The sequence below is a fragment of the Eleutherodactylus coqui genome, chromosome 6 (assembly GCF_035609145.1).
Source record: "Eleutherodactylus coqui strain aEleCoq1 chromosome 6, aEleCoq1.hap1, whole genome shotgun sequence".
NCBI classification, from domain to species: domain Eukaryota; kingdom Metazoa; phylum Chordata; class Amphibia; order Anura; family Eleutherodactylidae; genus Eleutherodactylus; species Eleutherodactylus coqui.
The window spans coordinates 100,415,822-100,436,301 of NC_089842.1; positions in this window are offsets into that span (position 1 = coordinate 100,415,822).

Genomic DNA, 20,480 nt, shown 5'->3' on the forward strand with positions numbered 1-20,480 from the left:
GCTGCTAATTGGTGCTAATAGGTATTAGTACCAATTTGCAGATTATGCAAAATGATTGCTCAAAAGCCATCTTTTGAGCAATCATCTGTGTGTCTAAATGGGACTTAACACACTGCACACAGTCTGTGTACATATGTGGTGCTGTTTTTGGAAGAAAGCAGCCATTTTTTTATTAGTTTGTTAAGTGTTTATTGAAACCTAGTCATAGAAAAAAGAAAAAGTTAGCAAAGTCACAGAAAAATGGCCATGTTACTTACCAATGTACAGATAGGCCATACATGGGAAGGCAATAACACCACCTCCCTTAAATGCAGGCAGCTCAAGTGCTAAATGTAGGAGCAGATCACAGGTACAAAGTCCTGATGAACAACCGCTAACATGATACCCCGTAATGAGGGAAGTGGCTACTCAGTACTACACATAAAGTATATAATGGGTGCCAGGAGACACGTGTAGTGCACCGTGCAGATCCATATCGCCAAATGTTATTTCATTGGGCTGCCCAATGCACCATATATGGATTTTCAATTTGGGAATCACTGGCTATACATTGTACACTGTAAAGATCAGTAGTGGCTAAAATAGTTAATTTACTACTATTGCTAATTTTGCCGATATAGAAAAGTGTCGACAGACGGAAGCGGCTGTCTCAATGATCAATGGTTCCAGTAATAGCCATATTTTTTAGATTAGCAGTTGAATTAGGTGAAGGCCACAAATGAATCAAGCTAATTTTTTCAGTTGCGTGCCTGTGTGTATAAAGATATAATACTGAGAATAGAGGAGGAATCTACATGGGGATGTTTAATGGCGCAAGGGAATTTTAGAGACAGGGTGCAGCATGAAGTAAGTGGGTGGGAATAACAAGAGGTTATGGAGTACTTGGACGGGTGTGAAAGAAACCTTTAGAACTGAATGTGAAGATGTATGGGGAATTTTACCTTATATTGAATAATTCTTCTTTTCATCGCCCACTTTGCTATGTCTATCCCATCTCATCAGTTTGCAGCTTTGCTACTTTTATGAATGACTCTGTGTCTGGAGTCTTGAGACCGCAGTACATAGCTGCAGAATGTATCACTTACCAGAATTGTGAATGGGTGTGCAAGAACTAAGCATATCACATCACGGAATCCTGTTACATTGTAATAACGTCAAAGTAAAGAATGTTATTTCAAGGCAGTATACAGTAAAAGAGCTTATTAGGTACGATATATGTATATGTATTTAGAACTTGCACCATCTACAATGTAATGCGGCATTGAAAATATACTCACATTACTGTCTATTTCAGTCGACCCTACAATCTAATTTCTCTATCCTACAAATGTTTATACATATTTCTAGGATAGGCTACTTAAAGGGCTATTCCCATGACACCGGATATGCCTGAAAAGTCTGATAGATGTGGATCCCACAACTTTCTCGAGAACTGGTCCCCCACTTGAGACTCACCTGTGTGCACCAGAACGGGGACTAGTTTGCAACAGCAGCTCCCACTCTGACAAACCTTATACATTAATACATTCATTTGAATGGCTGGCATGTGATGCTAGATTTCTTCTGCAGTGGTGGCTGTGTTAGACGACCCAGTCAGTGTGCAGATATCCTAAAAATACTACCATTTTTCTTTTTTAAGCCGCTATAAATTGACATTCTTCATTAACTGCAACATCAAACCACCCTCCTTAAAGTGCTGTCAGAGTACCCTCTAAAAACAATTCCATAAGACTACCCTTCTAAAAAAAATGGTGCCAAGAAAATCCTTTTCATTAAGGCCTCATGTCCACGGGGAAAATCAGATCCGCTGCAGATTCTACATGTAGAATCTGCAGCGGGTCCCTCCTGCCCCGCGGACATGAGCGCCGAAAATAGCAATTTAAAAGTATTTACCTATCCGGCGCGGGCGGGGAATGTCAGCTGTTCCTCACGGCCGGATCTTCATTTTCGGCCGGCGGATGAATTCCTGACGCCGGCGGCACGTCGCCGGCACGTCGTCGACGTGCCGCGCGCATGCGCCGGGCACATCCGCCGAGCCGAAGCAAGGAAGATGCGGCCGTGAGGAACAGCTGACATTCCGCGCCCGCGCCGGATAGGTAAATACTTTAAATTCCTATTTTAGGTCTCCCGCGGATCCGGACGGCTTCCATAGGCTTCAATAGAAGCCCGCGGGAGCCGTCCCCGCGGGAGACCCGCATGAAAATGGAGCATGGTCCAGATTTTTTCATGCTCCATTTTTTTTTAAATCACTTTTATTGACGATCCGCGGGTATTTATGTACCCGCGGGTGGTCAATGCATCCCTATGGGGTGCGGATCCGCGCGCGGGAGATCCGCTGCGGATTTTAAATGTCATTTTGCCCGTGGACATGAGCCCTAACAGTGCTAGTTGCGTACTTCTTGATCAACAGTGCCACCATGGTCAACCAAATAAAAAGCGCAATATGTGTGAGCGGCACAATGTATATCTATGGTTGCTTGCTACAGTGTGTTATGCACACAAAGTACCTGTAGGTAACACACAATTGCAATTCAGTCAACTGAGAGAGCCTTAAGATCTTTCAGCCGTTTGCAGCCAGAAGATGTCATACTTCCCTGCAAACCTCTTCGCTGCATTCCCACGGGGCATATATCCTGCGGAAATCTCGTGACATGTCCGCAGCGGGACTGCATGAAAATTCCACAAGATTTCCGCGGCAGAAAGGTAGCTTCAAAACCCGCACTGTCCAGTGCGAGCTTTCAAGCGGCTTCACCGCCTGTATTCCGCTTCGGCCATCTCTCTAGAGAGGAGAGATTCCGCAGTGGGAACGGCGATACAATTGACATGTCACGGCTTTGAATTCCACGTGGCATGTCATTTTCAGCACAGCTTGGCCGCAGAGTGTGGATGAGATTTTTGCGAATCTTGACTACTTTACTGCTTAAGCTCGGGCTTAAGATTGCAGGCAGAAATTCCGCTGCAATTCCGCCCCATGTGCACCCAGCCTAAGTGAACTAGAAGGGCCTTATTTTAGAGTGGCCAGGAAAGGTAGAAGGACTCGCTTTTCCATGTATTCTGATAGGCACTTTAGGGCGACGGTGTAGTTAGCATAATTGCGCTCACCAGTCTAGTTTTGATAGGGTGTAGTACAGTTAGAGCCAACTACAAGCAGATTTTGAACCCTTGGGCAACTGCTGCCTGGGAACATCCCAGTAGTCCCTAGAAGCATCTCTTTTATACAGATGGCCCCAACCTCTTTCTGGTACTATTCCTCGACAGTTCCACAAAAAAAGGACTTTTGGCAGGTGTGAAAAACCCATACTTTTTACTTTGCATATATTGAGGGTAGTATGTGCCCTTAATTAAACTGAACCGTGCAGTCAAAAAAATCATACAGAAAAATAATAGTAAGCTCATCTTGGATGGTTGTGCAGAAATAAGCACAACACTACTGTGGATGTATATGACAGATGTAGCTGATGTCTGCTATCCCTGCTGTTGGGTGCCATTGATGCTGGAAAGAAGATACGTGAATGCTATCAATAATCTCAACAGGAGAAAAGGACATCATTGGCACAAACCATTGACTGAACCCTCGAGAGTCTGGAAAAGGAATTGGTCAATTTATCATTACTCATAAAATGTAATACTTTAAGAGTAATAATTAGAGATGAGCGAACGCGTTCGTCCGAGCTTGATATTCGTGCGAATATTAGGGTGTTCGGGATGTTCGTTATTCGTAACGAACACCATGCGGTGTTCTGGTTACTTTCACTTCCTTCCCTGAGACGTTAGCGCGCTTTTCTGGCCAATTGAAAGACAGGGAAGGCATTACAACTTCCCCCTGCAACGTTTAAGCCCTATACCACCCCCCTGCTGTGAGTGGCTGGCGAGATCAGGTGTTCGCCTAATATAAAAGTCGGCCCCTCCCGCGGCTCGCCTCAGATGCCTGGTGAGTTAGATGAGGGACAGTGCTGTTTATACCGGAGCTGCTGTAGGGAAAGAATTGGTAGTTAGTGTAGGCTTCAAGACCCCCCAAAGGTCCTTATTAGGGCCACTGATAGCTGTGTGTTGGCTGCTGTTAGCAGTGGCATTTTTTTTCCCTCAAAATCGGCTCTGCAGAGCGTTGCACCTGGCATTAGGGACAGAAGTGCTGCATAGGCAGGGAGAGTGTTAGGAGTGAGTGTAGCCTTCAAGAACCTCAACGGTCCTTTCTAGGGCCATATTTATCCGTGTGCAGTACTGTCCAGGCTGCTGTTAGCTGTGCTGCATTTTTTTTGGGCTTCTCAAAATCGCCTCTGCAGAGCATTCCACCCTCCATTGATACTGCAGGGAAAGAATTGTATAGGCAGGGCCACAACACAGTTATTATTCATAGAATATACGCAGTGCTGCCTTTTGGTGGAAAAACAAGTGAAAACAAATCTATTTGTCCAGCCTCTGTCCGTCCTTACGGGCGGTGGACACGTGTGAGCTGCGTGAAAAACATTGCTAAATCATACGCACCCAGCTACGCTTTACTGCTGGCTTCGCCATTTGCTTTCCTTAATTGGGAAAAAAAATACCTGCTCTGCCAGAGTTATAATAACTCTGCTACCCTCACGTTCTGTGACACATTAGCAGGGACACAGCACAGTTATTAAACTTCTCATGTTCATTGAATATACGCAGTGCTGCCTTTTGGTGGAAAAACAAGTGGAAACAAATCTATTTGTCCAGCCTCTGTCCGTCCTTACGGGCGGTGGACACGTGTGAGCTGCGTGAAAAACATTGCTAAATCATACGCACCCAGCTACGCTTTACTGCTGGCTTCGCCATTTGCTTTCCTTAATTGGGAAAAAAAATACCTGCTCTGCCAGAGTTATAATAACTCTGCTACCCTCACGTTCTGTGACACATTAGCAGGGACACAGCACAGTTATTAAACTTCTCATGTTCATTGAATATACGCAGTGCTGCCTTTTGGTGGAAAAACAAGTGGAAACAAATCTATTTGTCCAGCCTCTGTCCGTCCTTACGGGCGGTGGACACGTGTGAGCTGCGTGAAAAACATTGCTAAATCATACGCACCCAGCTACGCTTTACTGCTGGCTTCGCCATTTGCTTTCCTTAATTGGGAAAAAAAATACCTGCTCTGCCAGAGTTATAATAACTCTGCTACCCTCACGTTCTGTGACACATTAGCAGGGACACAGCACAGTTATTAAACTTCTCATGTTCATTGAATATACGCAGTGCTGCCTTTTGGTGGAAAAACAAGTGAAAACAAATCTATTTGTCCAGCCTCTGTCCGTCCTTACGGGCGGTGGACACGTGTGAGCTGCGTGAAAAACATTGCTAAATCATACGCACCCAGCTACGCTTTACTGCTGGCTTCGCCATTTGCTTTCCTTAATTGGGAAAAAAAATACCTGCTCTGCCAGAGTTATAATAACTCTGCTACCCTCACGTTCTGTGACACATTAGCAGGGACACAGCACAGTTATTAAACTTCTCATGTTCATTGAATATACGCAGTGCTGCCTTTTGGTGGAAAAACAAGTGGAAACAAATCTATTTGTCCAGCCTCTGTCCGTCCTTACGGGCGGTGGACACGTGTGAGCTGCGTGAAAAACATTGCTAAATCATACGCACCCAGCTACGCTTTACTGCTGGCTTCGCCATTTGCTTTCCTTAATTGGGAAAAAAAATACCTGCTCTGCCAGAGTTATAATAACTCTGCTACCCTCACGTTCTGTGACACATTAGCAGGGACACAGCACAGTTATTAAACTTCTCATGTTCATTGAATATACGCAGTGCTGCCTTTTGGTGGAAAAACAAGTGGAAACAAATCTATTTGTCCAGCCTCTGTCCGTCCTTACGGGCGGTGGACACGTGTGAGCTGCGTGAAAAACATTGCTAAATCATACGCACCCAGCTACGCTTTACTGCTGGCTTCGCCATTTGCTTTCCTTAATTGGGAAAAAAAATACCTGCTCTGCCAGAGTTATAATAACTCTGCTACCCTCACGTTCTGTGACACATTAGCAGGGACACAGCACAGTTATTAAACTTCTCATGTTCATTGAATATACGCAGTGCTGCCTTTTGGTGGAAAAACAAGTGGAAACAAATCTATTTGTCCAGCCTCTGTCCGTCCTTACGGGCGGTGGACACGTGTGAGCTGCGTGAAAAACATTGCTAAATCATACGCACCCAGCTACGCTTTACTGCTGGCTTCGCCATTTGCTTTCCTTAATTGGGAAAAAAAATACCTGCTCTGCCAGAGTTATAATAACTCTGCTACCCTCACGTTCTGTGACACATTAGCAGGGACACAGCACAGTTATTAAACTTCTCATGTTCATTGAATATACGCAGTGCTGCCTTTTGGTGGAAAAACAAGTGGAAACAAATCTATTTGTCCAGCCTCTGTCCGTCCTTACGGGCGGTGGACACGTGTGAGCTGCGTGAAAAACATTGCTAAATCATACGCACCCAGCTACGCTTTACTGCTGGCTTCGCCATTTGCTTTCCTTAATTGGGAAAAAAAATACCTGCTCTGCCAGAGTTATAATAACTCTGCTACCCTCACGTTCTGTGACACATTAGCAGGGACACAGCACAGTTATTAAACTTCTCATGTTCATTGAATATACGCAGTGCTGCCTTTTGGTGGAAAAACAAGTGAAAACAAATCTATTTGTCCAGCCTCTGTCCGTCCTTACGGGCGGTGGACACGTGTGAGCTGCGTGAAAAACATTGCTAAATCATACGCACCCAGCTACGCTTTACTGCTGGCTTCGCCATTTGCTTTCCTTAATTGGGAAAAAAAATACCTGCTCTGCCAGAGTTATAATAACTCTGCTACCCTCACGTTCTGTGACACATTAGCAGGGACACAGCACAGTTATTAAACTTAGATTATTCATTCACTAGAGGCAGTGGGGCCTTTCGTTTTCCAAAAAGGGAAAAAATTATATTTGGCCTGCAGTCTTGCGCCAATTTATTTCCTGCCTGTGAAATCAAATCACTGGTAATACAGCATGCTGAGGGGTAGGGGTAGGCCTAGAGGACGTGGACGCGGCCGAGGACGCGGAGGGCAAAGTCAGGGTGTGGGCACAGGCCGAGCTCCTGATCCCGGTGTGTCGCAGCCGACTGCTGCGCGATTAGGAGAGAGGCACGTTTCTGGCGTCCCCACATTCATCGCCCGATTAATGGGTCCACGCGGGAGACGGTTATTAGAAAATGAGCAGTGTGAGCAGGTCCTGTCCTGGATGGCAGAAAGTGCTTCGAGCAACCTATCGTCAACACGCAGTTCTGCGCCGTCCACTGCTGCAAATCCGAATCCTCTGTCTGCTGCTCCTCCTTCCTCCCAGCCTCCTCACTCCACTACAATGACACCTGCTCAGGAGCGGGAACACTCCCAGGAACTGTTCTCGGGCCCCTGCTTAGATTGGGCAGCAGCGGTTCCTCTCCCACCAGAGGAGTTTATCGTCACTGATGCCCAACCATTCGAAAGTTCCCGGGGTCCGAGGGAAGAGGCTGGGGACTTCCGCCAACTGTCTCAACAACTTTCTGTGGGTGAGGAGGACGATGACGATCAGACACAGTTGTCTTGCAGTGAGGTAGTAGTAAGGGCAGTAAGTCCAAGGGAGCAGCGCACAGAGGATTCGGAGGAAGAGCAGCAGGACGATGAGGTGACTGACCCCACCTGGTGTGCAACGCTTACTCAGGAGGACAGGTCTTCAGAGGGGGAGTCAAGGGCATCAGCAGGGCAGGTTGCAAGAGGCAGTGCGGTGGCCAGGGCCAGGGGTAGAGGCAGGGCCAGACCGAATAATCCACCAACTGTTTCCCAAAGCGCCCCCTCGCGCCATGCCACCCTGCAGAGGCCGAGGTGCTCTAAGGTCTGGCAGTTTTTCACAGAGACGCCTGACGACCGACGAACAGTGGTGTGCAACCTTTGTTGCGCAAAGCTCAGCCGGGGAGCCAACACCAACAGCCTCACCACCACCACCATGCGCAGACATATGATGGCCAAGCACCCCACAAGGTGGGACGAAGGCCGTTCACCGCCTCCGGTTTGCACCCCTGCCTCTCCCCCTGTGCCCCAACCTGCCACTGAGATGCAACCCCCCTCTCAGGACACAGGCACTACCGCCTCATGGCCTGCACCCACACCCTCATCTCCGCTGTCCTCGGCCCCATCCAGCAGTGTAGTTCAGCGCACCGTTCAGCCGTCGCTTGCGCAAGTGTTCGAGCGCAAGCGCAAGTACGCCGCCACGCACCCGCACGCTCAAACGTTAACCGTCCGCATAGCAAAATTCATCAGCCTTGAGATGCTGCCGTATAGGCTTGTGGAAACTGAGTCCTTCAAAAGTATCATGGAGGCGGCGGCCCCGCGCTACTCAGTTCCCAGTCGCCACTACTTTTCCCGATGTGCCGTCCCAGCCCTGCACGACCACGTCTCCCGCAACATTGTGCGCGCCCTCACCAACGCGGTTACTGCCACGGTCCACTTAACTACGGACACGTGGACAAGCACAGGCGGGCAGGGCCACTACATCTCCCTGACGGCACATTGGGTGAATTTAGTGGAGGCTGGGACAGAGTCAGAGCCTGGGACCGCTCACGTCCTACCCACCCCCAGAATTGCGGGCCCCAGCTCGGTGCTGGTATCTGCGGAGGTGTATGCTTCCTCCACTAAAGCACCCTCCTCCTCCTCCTCCTCCTCTGTCTCGCAATCAAGATGTGTTAGCAGCAGCATGTCGCCAGCAGTCGGTGTCGCGCGGTGTGGCAGCACAGCGGTGGGCAAGCGTCAGCAGGCCGTGCTGAAACTACTCAGCTTAGGCGATAAGAGGCACACGGCCCACGAACTGCTGCAGGGTCTGACAGAGCAGACCGACCGCTGGCTTGCGCCGCTGAGCCTCCAACCGGGCATGGTCGTGTGTGACAACGGGCGTAACCTGGTGGCGGCTCTGCAGCTTGGCAGCCTCACGCACGTGCCATGCCTGGCCCACGTCTTTAATTTGGTGGTTCAGCGCTTTCTGAAAAGCTACCCACGCTTGTCAGACCTGCTCGTAAAGGCGCGCCGGCTCTGCGCACATTTCCGCAAGTCCCACACGGACGCTGCCACCCTGCGCACCCTGCAACATCACTTTAAGCTGCCAGTGCACCGACTGCTGTGCGACGTGCCCACACGGTGGAACTCTACGCTCCACATGTTGGCCAGGCTCTATGAACAACGTAGAGCTATAGTCGAATACCAACTCCAACATGGGCGGCGCAGTGGGAGTCAGCCTCCTCAATTCCTTTCAGAAGAGTGGGCCTGGTTGGCAGACATCTGCCATGTCCTTGGTAATTTTGAGGAGTCTACCCAGGTGGTGAGCGGCGATGCTACAATCATTAGCGTCACCATTCCTCTGCTATGCATCTTGAGAAATTCCCTGCAAACCATAAAGGCAGCTGCTTTGCGCTCGGAAACGGGGGCGGGGGAAGACAGTATGCCGCTGGATAGTCAGGGCACCCTCCTGTCTATTTCTCAGCGCGTACAGGAGGAGGAGGAGGAGCATGAGGAGGATGAGGAGGAGGGGGAAGAGACAGCTTGGGCCGCTGCTGACGGTACACCGGCTGATTGCCTGTCATCCTTTCAGCGTGTATGGCCTGAGGAGGAGGAGGAGGAGGAGGAGGATCCTGAAAGTGATCTTCCTAGTGAAGACAGCCATGTGTTGCGTACAGGTACCCTGGCACACATGGCTGACTTCATGTTAGGATGCCTTTCTCGTGACCCTCGCGTTGCACGCATTCTGGCCACTACGGATTACTGGGTGTACACACTGCTCGATCCACGGTATAAGGAGAACCTGCCCACTCTGATTCCTGAAGAGGAAAGGGGTTCGAGAGTGTTGCTATACCACAGGACCCTTGCGGACAAGCTGATGGTAAAATTCCCAGCCGACAGCGCTAGTGGCAGAAGGCGCAGTACCGAGGGCAAGGTAGCAGGGGATGTGCGTAGATCGAGCAGCATGTACATCCCAGGCAGTGCAACAGTCTTTAAGGGCCTGGCCAGCTTTATGGCTCCCCACCAAGACTGTGTCACCGCTCCCCAGTCACGGCTGAGTCGGCGGGAGCACTGCAAAAGGATGGTGAGGGAGTACGTAGCGGATCGCACGACCATCCTTGGTGACGCCTCTGCCCCCTACAACTACTGGGTGTCGAAGCTGGACACGTGGCCTGAACTAGCCCTGTATGCCCTTGAGGTGCTTGCTTGTCCTGCGGCTAGCGTGTTGTCGGAGAGGGTGTTTAGTGCGGCTGGGGGAATCATCACAGATAAGCGTAGCCGCTTGTCAACCGACAGTGCCGACAGGCTAACACTCATCAAGATGAACAAAGGCTGGATTTCGCCAGACTTCTGTTCTCCACCAGCGGACAGCAGCGATACGTAAGCAATACGTAGGCTGCACCCGCGGATGGAAGCTACGTTCTCTCTCACCATCCAAAACGGGGACATTTCTGCTTCATCAATCTGTGTCTAATATTCCTCCTCCTCCTCCTCCTGCTCCTCCTCCTGAAACCTCACGTAATCACGCTGAACGGGCAATTTTTCTTAGGGCCACAAGGCTCACTCATAATTTTTCTAAACAATTTTTAGATGTTTCAATGCTCTGAAAAGCGTTGGAACTTTAACTTGAACCAATTTTTCGTTACACTGGGCTGCCTCCAGGCCTAGTTACCACTTAAGCCACATTAACCAAAGCGATTAATGGGTTTCACCTGCCCTCTTGGCTGGCCATGGCCAATTTTTGGGATGTACATTAGTACTGTTGATACAGCAATTTTTGTGGGCCCTCGCCTACAGTGTAATCAAATTAATTTTTAGGCCACCTGCATTACAGCTGACGTTACCTCAGCTGTGTTGGGCAATGCAATGGGATATTTTTGTGTACCGCCGGTGGGTTCCAGGGAGCCACCCATGCTGTAGGTGCACACTGAGTTTTTAATACATCTGTACACTTCTAAAGAACCCGTCTGACTGGGGCATGCAGTGTGGGCCGAAGCCCACCTGTATTACGCACGACATTACTACCTCAGCTGTGTTGGGCAATGCAATGGGATATTTCTATGTACCGCCGGTGGCTTCCTGGCACCCACCCAGGCAGTGGGTCCACAGGGAGTTTAACCTACATGTGTCCACTTGTAAAGAACCCCAGTCTGACTGGGGCATGCAGTGTGGGCCGAAGCCCACCTGCATTAAGCACGACATTACTACCTCAGCTGTGTTGGGCAATGCAATGGGATATTTTTGTGTACCGCCGGTGGGTTCCAGGGAGCCACCCATGCTGTAGGTGCACACTGAGTTTTTAATACATCTGTACACTTCTAAAGAACCCGTCTGACTGGGGCATGCAGTGTGGGCCGAAGCCCACCTGTATTACGCACGACATTACTACCTCAGCTGTGTTGGGCAATGCAATGGGATATTTCTATGTACCGCCGGTGGCTTCCTGGCACCCACCCAGGCAGTGGGTCCTCAGGGAGTTTAACCTACATGTGTCCACTTGTAAAGAACCTCAGTCTGACTGGGGCATGCAGTGTGGGCCGAAGCCCACCTGCATTAACCCTTTCCAGTCCACTGTGTGACCTGTGAAGACATTAGGGTTTAAGGCTGTACAGCTCCGTTGTTGGTAGACGTCCGTCGGGGTTCTCTTACTGTATATTGCCAGCCTCTCTGCTGTCGGAGCCTATCCTACGTGTCAGCTCATGCAGTACTGGCTTTAGCCAGCATATAGCGCCGTTGTATAACAGCAGAAAAAGAGTAAGCCCCCTAGGAAAACCATATACAAATTGGATTGGAAAGGGTTAAGCACAACATTACTACCTCAGCTGTGTTGGGCAATGCAATGGGATATTTCTATGTACCGCCGGTGGCTTCCTGGCACCCACCCATGCTGTAGGTGCACACGGAGTTTTTACTACATCTGTACACTTATAAAGAACCCCAGTCAGACTGGGGCATGCAGTGTGGGCCGAAGCCCACCTGCATTAAGCACGACATTACTACCTCAGCTGTGTTGGGCAATGCAATGGGATATTTCTGTGTACCGCCGGTGGCTTCCTGGCACCCACCCATGCTGTAGGTGCACACAGAGTTTTTACTACATCTGTACACTTATAAAGAACCCCAGTCAGACTGGGGCATGCAGTGTGGGCCGAAGCCCACCTGCATTAAGCACGACATTACTACCTCAGCTGTGTTGGGCAATGCAATGGGATATTTCTGTGTACCGCCGGTGGGTTCCAGGGAGCCACCCATGCTGTGGGTCGACAGGGACTTCACAATAGGGAGTTGTACCTGCCTGTGTCTATGAATTAAAAAGCCCGGTCTGACTGGGGCATGCAGACACCTTGACAGAATGAATAGTGTGTGGCACATAGGTTCCCCATTGCTATGCCCACGTGTGCAGCTCCTGATGGCGGTGGCACAGGATTCTATTTCTCATTGCTTCTGTACAGCATTGTGGGCTATCGCTCCGCCACTTTTAAAGAGGGTCGCTGCCTAGCCGTGCCAACCTCTGCAGTGTGTGCCTGCGGTCCCTCGTCATGGCAGACGCAATTCTAAATAGACATGAGCGTGGTGTGGCATGAGGGCAGCTGAAGGCTGCCCAGGGACACTTTGGTGTGCGCTGTGGGGGGGGAGGGGGGGCGGTTGGGCAGCATGTAACCCAGGAGAAGTGTCAGTGGAGTGTCATGCAGGCAGTGATTGTGCTTTGTTGGAGGTAGTGTGGTGCTTAGCAAAGGTATGCCATGCTAATGAGGGCTTTTCAGAAGTAAAAGTTGTTGGGAGGGGGGGGGGGGCCCACTCTTGCCGCTATTGTGGCTTAATAGTGGGACCTGTGAACTTGAGATGCAGTCCAACATGTAGCCCCTCGCCTGCCCTATCCGTCACTGTGTCATTCCCATCACTTTCCTGAATTGCCCAGATTTTCACACATGAAAACCTTAGCGAGCATCGGCGAAATACAAAAATGTTCTGGTCGCCCATTGACTTCAATGGGGTTCGTTGTTCGAAACGAACCCTCGAGCATCACGGGACGTTCGTTCCGAATAACGAACACCCGAACATTTTGGTGTTCGCTCATCTCTAGTAATAATAAATCAACCAGTTCCTTTACCAGACTCACAAGAGTTTATTTAATGGTTTGTGCCAGTGATCTCCTTTTCTCCTGTTCAGATGATCAACAGCATAGCTCTTTAACGCTGATCTCCAGCCTGTAGCTCTCCAGCTATCGCAAAACTACAAGCATCCGGTGATAGCCACAATCAGTTTGCATGATGAGTTCTAGTTGCAAAAAAGTAATAAAACACAAAATGCATAGGTTCATACAACCCACAATCACTCTTTATACCTTCTACTTACCTAGCACAACAACTGCTCAGGGCTCTCAAAAATATAAAGCTGACTCCATCCAGAGCTTCTCTTCAAGGGAACAACAAACATTTAAAGCAATTTAAGAGCTTATTGAATCTGTTTCCGCGGGCGTGAGGAGAACATTCAGTAACTCCGGTACTTGGCTTTAGAATTAGACTGATTTAATATAATAGGTATTGTTAAACAATCACTCCACCTAGGTAATTAACAATCAGCAATTAATGGTTACATAACAATTTTATTTATTAAACTAATTTTAGAATACAGATTTTAAATTCACAGGCTGAACCTAAAAATCTACCTTCTAAGAAAGAAGACTGATAAAAAAAATTATGACTGCATGCAGTATCCACTAGGCAGAGCTAAGGAGTTATTGCATACTGTTTTACACTCATTGCCAAAAAAAATAAAGCACTTTCTTGTAATCAAATGAAAAATATGCAATTTTAACTTTGATATAAGTAAGTGATTACAATATCAGAACAAAAGGATAATTTATTGTGGAAAACACCGAGGAGATGAGTGAGGAGACTTATAAGGCCATCCATGCTCCTCTGGGAAATATGCATCATAGGCCTCTCACTAGCCAAGCCAAAAACCTACCGCACATTGATGAAGGGCAAAAACCCCAAAACAGCTGTATGTGAATGTTTTCTGGATTTGGGTTTTCTATTCCCAGGCATTGTTATAAAGACTTGTATAAAAAGTCTGCTATGACTTGCAGGAATGCTGCCTACCAATAGGTGGAAGATATTATTGAGGGTATCAAACATGGCCATAAATTTGTACTCCCAAATTCTTCTATGATACTGAAGGGCAATTTCAAGTTGCAGCATCATAGAAGAATTTGGGAGTACAAGAATGGAATGAACCTCAGCCCGGGATTCTTTCATAAGTGGAAAACATGAAAAGTCTGAAGGAAGTTTAGAGGGATGTCCTCTTCCCAATTATTGTAGACAATTAGAATGGCAACAGCACACATGATACCTCTATCAATAGGAGGGAGAAAACCACAGGGCAAAATATGCTCGCTTCTATGACCGGTTCTGGATCCAAAGTCCCGGAGAAATCATAAACCAACATGTGATGAAAGTGAAGCAGCATCCAAGGAGATGATTTCAAAGAAAAGTCTTTAATCCACCCATACAACGTTTCAACCACTAAGTGTCTGTAGTCTTTGTCAAGTTCAATGACACAGTGCACATACACATCTTAATATACAGACAAGACACACCCCTAAACCAATACACACATACCTAGTAAACACATAATTGAATAAAATCACATTAGAGTATAGAACGAACCTGGTAATTGGACGGACCAGGATGGGGGCCCTGGCACACATCATGCCCCTCACGTTGTCCTGGCGGAATAAATCAGTGATTACCGCCAAGAACCTGCGTCCCTGTATGGGTAGTACGCAGGCGTGGGAGTATATCACACTATGGCGGTGACTAGGGAGGAGAAATAGGAAGGAAACTCACCATCGCGGGCCCGTGTATATCACACATGCGCGGTAGATGCGTCCGTGCGGCTCCCCTGCACAGGATCGCTATGGTAACCAACTGATGCCCGCGCATGCGTGCACTGTCTCATTAGGAAGTCATATACGTAGGACCGGACATCTCCCCCTTACAGCAAGGATGCGTCTGTATAAAAGGGCTAGCAGAATCGTCACCCAAACGTGAAAGAAGGATTATACCCCCATAAGCAACATCCAGCACAAGGATTAGACTAACATATCATTAAAGAAAAGGCAATAACTCTCTATCGGGCAGACTATATACTTAATATATACTGATGTATATTTAAATGGCACAGCTAAATAAATAGCCATGAGTGAATGTTCTCAATATAAATTGGATCCTACTTCGGCTGTCGTTAACAACTCTAATCTGTAATTACATATCAAGCCGACGCTACAACAATTCAAAAATCAATAAAGAGAGTCTAAGGGCCAGAAATGTAATGCAATGCTTTATTACGTCCAAACAATACAAATAGTGCAAATCCCGACTGGCGAAACTACTCTCCTTCTATAGAGAAGTAAGAAGTAGTAAAAATAGCAGCTAGCCCAGGATGTTAAATGTGAAGGTAGTGTCCAGCACCCGAACCCACAATCCGTCCAAGGGTCATTCATCTATGAAAACATGGGCGGGCATCAGTTGGTTACCATAGCGATCCTGTGCAGGGGAGCCGCACGGACGCATCTACCGCGCATGCGCGGTATACACAGGCCCACGCTGGTGAGTTTCCTTCCTACTTCTCCTCCCTAGTCACTGCGATAGTGTGATATACTCCCGCGCCTGCGTACTACCCATACAGGGACGCAGGTTCTTGGCGATAATCACTGATTTATTCTGCCAGGACAACGTGAGGGGCCCCCACCCCGGTCCGTCCAATTACCGGGTTCGTTCTATGCTCTAATGTGATTTTATTCAATTATGTGTTTACTAGGTATGTGTGTATTGGTTTAGGGGTGTGTCTTGTCTGTATATTAAGATGTGTATGCGCACTGTTTCATTGAACTTGACAAAGACCACAGACACTTAGTGGTTGAAACGTTGTATGTGCTGGGTGGATTAAAGACTTTTCTTTGAAATCATCTCCTTGGATGCTGCTTCACTTTCATCACATGTTCCTCTTCCCAATTATAATTTTTTTCCCTTTCTTTAAACCTTCATAAAAATTCAGAACTTTACTTGTACTAATGTTGCCATCCAATAGGTGGTGCTGCATCACCTTTCATGTGTCGGTTGAAGGAGAGATAAGACACATCATAAAACTGTCCTGAGCTCAGTGGACTGATTTACGATTTAGGCCTGAGCTCTGTTTGTCTGTTGTTTTAGGTTTTGAGTGCAAAACTGTCTCAAATTTTTGTGTGTGAACATTTATTTAGATCAAGAAGAAGGTATTCCTCTCCCCTCTGCATCTGTATGTTATAATTATGTGCCATCCAAAACTAGTTTAATTAATTATCCTGACGAAGGGGGCGAGATATCCCCAAAAGCTTGCTGTAACATCATATATTTTTGTTAGCCATTAAAAGGTATCATATCTACAAGATTACTTGGTTTCTCTCACTGAGAACAATCACACACTTTTTGACACAGAAACTCGAGGAAGCGTGATTTTCCGCATCCGAATTCCACTCGCAGCGCAAATCTGCCCCAAAAACCATGTCAGAAAGACATGGATTTTGATACAGGTTTTTTGAGATTAAATTCACACAGAAAACTCTCCAGCGAACTCCACCATTTGAACATACCCCTAGAGCTCTGTACTGGAAAAACTTAACTCAATCCCCATCCAAAAAAAAAGTGGAGAAAAAAAAACCAAGCACGGAATGATAGACCAAGTAAAAAAAAACAGAAAATAAATTATCCGAATATAGACATTTATTTTCTGTATTTTTCCTGTGTGTCGAAAATAAGTTTTTAATGCTGTGTAATGGAAGCTAAGTGCTCATTGAAACAAATGTAATGCACGTTGGTTACTAAGAAGCACATTAGATCCATTTGTAGGAAGTTTCATTTAATATCCGATTATTTTTTTTCTATTTAATTTTTTAGGTTGAATTCTGCCTTTTGAACAAATTTCCTAGACAAATGTTGTGTTTGGCTGAGTGCATTGCCGCCCGTTTAATACCATTTGTCCTCTAAAGTGCTACCTTGCAAGATCCCCAAATATGCCATGAAAGAGTGTAGTGTACTCAAGAAGAAAGGGCCCGTAATACGGCTGGGCTGTTCTAAAAACATTATTTTGCTAACGTTAACTTAGCTGCAAGTGTGGTTTGGAGAAGGACGTATTTAGATTGCGTAGGCTTGTTTAGTGTTTCTGATCTAACGACTAAGATATACAATTTAAGAAAACAGACAGGTCCGGGCTCTTTGAAATGGTAAAATAGCTCATTTTTTCCAACCTGCCAAACATTTTATATAAATCAAATGAATTACTGGGTGTTTCTTTACTACGTTAGGTAGGAAGCAGCTGTCGAAATAACTGGATTTTGCTGAGTATCTGTTGAACATTCTTCAAGACACTGCTATCTTGTATCAGTAACATTTCTAAGTCCATCCAAATTTAGAGCCATAGAGGAAATTCCTCTGAAACTCACAATTACAATATGTTCAACAGGAGAAAAAACAATAGGAGATATTTGAGATGCTTAACTTCCAAATTTCTGTTATTCTCAAGGGGCCATTGAGAAGTAAGACTTAATCAACACTGTTCAAGCTAGAAGAAGACAATCACACTAATGTGATATGTGAATGTTTAGTATTTTCGGATGCAAAAAGATTATCAGTGGTTTAAGGTATTTAATGTCATCTGATCCTTCATAGACCACTATGGACGCACCACAGAAATTCAAGTATCAGCAGATCCCACAAACTTCTGGATCTGTGAACCACTGAATTGCTATTACGGCATAAATTTAACACCTTTTGTAAATGACTACATGAATGGAAGACATGACATGCTCCTGAGCAGTGGCATAGCAATAGCGGTCACAGGGGTCAAAATTGATAAAGGGCCCATAAGCTAGGCGGAGTCTAATGGCACCCCTCACCACCAACATCACTGGGCTTTGCTACAGAGATCACCTACCCACGTAGTCCCACCCTTTGAATAAGGGCTTATTTACACGAGTGTATAATGGCCGGCGTTTTCACGGCCGGACGATATACGCTTCCATCTGAGCAGTCCCCCCCTTCCCTCCCCCTTATCAGCTCTCTGTCTCTCTTTTCCCTCCGAGTAGTTTGCAATGGGAGTGGGCAGGATGGGGGCGGAGCTAAGCTCCCGCCCCTTGTCCACAGCCAGTAATGGGAGTGGGCGGAACAGAGCGAAGTTTGGCTCCGCCCTGTCCTACTCCCTCCCATTGCAAACACTGGACTAGAGGAGAGAGGCAGAGAGCCGGTGATAGGGAGGGAAAAGGGGGACTTCTCAGATGGAAGCATATATGCTCGTGTAAATTAGCCTTAAGACTGAGACTGAGAGTTATGGTAGAAAAGGCCAATGCGGTTTATTATATAATCTAAAATGACAATACAAATTCCCAGGATATCTTCCACCCACCAGTATGAAAAGATGGCGATAGTGGTGCCATCATTACCCACCTGAGATCCCCACGCAGATGGACATGCTCTCAGGCGCCACCAAGGCTCTACCTCACTATAATGCAACAATGTGGAGCGGTGAAACCCACCAACAATAGCTGGGGCAGATGCCTTTGCCCCAGCTGCGTGTACCCCACACCTCAAGGTCTTTTCCCCACCCTCCTGGATGCCATTTTTAAACAGGTCAAGACTGATTTTGGTGACATGGACAGCATCCCTCCTAAAACAACGCTTTTGCCCTGCCCTTCAAGTCCCTGTGGTGCACCATTTCCCCTCTCAATTCCGCACGAACATTTTTTCTTGTTAATCTTCCCCTTGGACTTGGAAAACACATCTGGATTCCGGGCATGCTGCTATACTAAACGAGGGACTAATTTCACCACAGAAATAATAACCACAATACAGACTGCAACCAGCAGGGAAAGGAGGAAGGGACGGTTCCGATTAGTTATAGTTTTGGATTGGGTTAAAAGATCCTGTATCACGTCGTGATGACACAGTTCCCACACACTGTTATTCTATATGGTAAAGTAATAAACACAGAGACTTGTGTGTCGTACCTCGGGACCTCAGGAACAGTTGAGGCTTGGTAAAACTTTACTTGAAATAAACTTGAAATAACAGGCAATTACAGGTATCATTCACTTGCATAAAGTAACAGGCAGAAGCGCAGAGGTTGGGAGGATACACAGGAACAATACGGCCCTGTAGTCCACGTTATCTATATGTCACTGGTCCTAGAAATTGGGTATACTCCAAAGGAGGTAAAAGGTAGAGGTCACTCCACATACACTCTGGCAGACAAATTATTAAAGAAAAGGCTTAGCCTAGAGGCACCCCGCACATCATCCGTGTGGGTGTTACAATTATGTACCTCTGTGTGGTGATCCTAATGGCGGACGGCCACACAGGAAAAATGATGCCTGTAGTGTGAACAGGTACCTGTTTTAGTGGACCAGGGAAATACCCTCTCTCTCTCTGGTGGGGACTCACTCCTATATCACCCACTCTTCAGACGCTACAGGTAGTCGTTCCTCTTCCTCCATCTTCACCAACATGGAAGCTAAAAGTGCTTCGATGTGGCTCTCTGTTAGCCCTTAGTAGCAGGTGAGATGGAACCTTACTCTAACACAGATGGAAGAAGACCCCTTCCCGCTTTCAGACACTCACATTTATAACCTTACTTGTACCACATGACACAGTAAGAATAGATACATTCAGCAGCAGAGAGGTAATGATTATAAGGAAGTTAACCCTTCAGACGCCACAGCTGTGCAACATACATAAAGAAATTTGACATAACAGTTTTGCACAGTGCATCTACATAAGACGACACATGTATGACATTTATGGAGGGCACCAGGATGTTATTCTGGGACAGTACACAGACTATATCGCTTCTCTTATTTTTTTAGAAGATTGAGTTGGTGCACCATACGCAAAACTTTTCCCTTCAAATGTATTACTAAAACTCTGGGACGCCCCACTATGCTCGCCAACTGCCTCAATTCTTCAATTAAAGTATTCAAATACCAACATTTACAAATTTGCTCTCGAGTAAAGTTGAGCTGTTTGCCTCTGCACTCCAGTTCTCTTCTGGCCAACTATCCAGGCCGTTGTCTAATGGTAACAAGAAGAAGAGCTTGACAAAGCCCCTTTTCTTTATCTGTTCTCTCACTTTGACCTTCCAGTAGGTCCTCAATGGTTCCGCCATAGCAACATACTACCCCAACATTCCCATCTGTGAGCTGAAGAAGATACAAGTGGCAAGCGTCTGCCTCTGTCCCAATCACTATCTAGCATCCTTGTCCTCAAAGTCCTGGACTCTTTCTCCCTCCTCTGGTGTTTTTTCAAATAAAAATTGACTACTAGCTGTCAGACCTGCGGAAAGAAGCACAGTTGCCACCTCTAGACCATGGGGCTTGTTCCAGAGCCCCAGTCAAAGCCTCTGCTGATCACATGCTTTCCTCCTC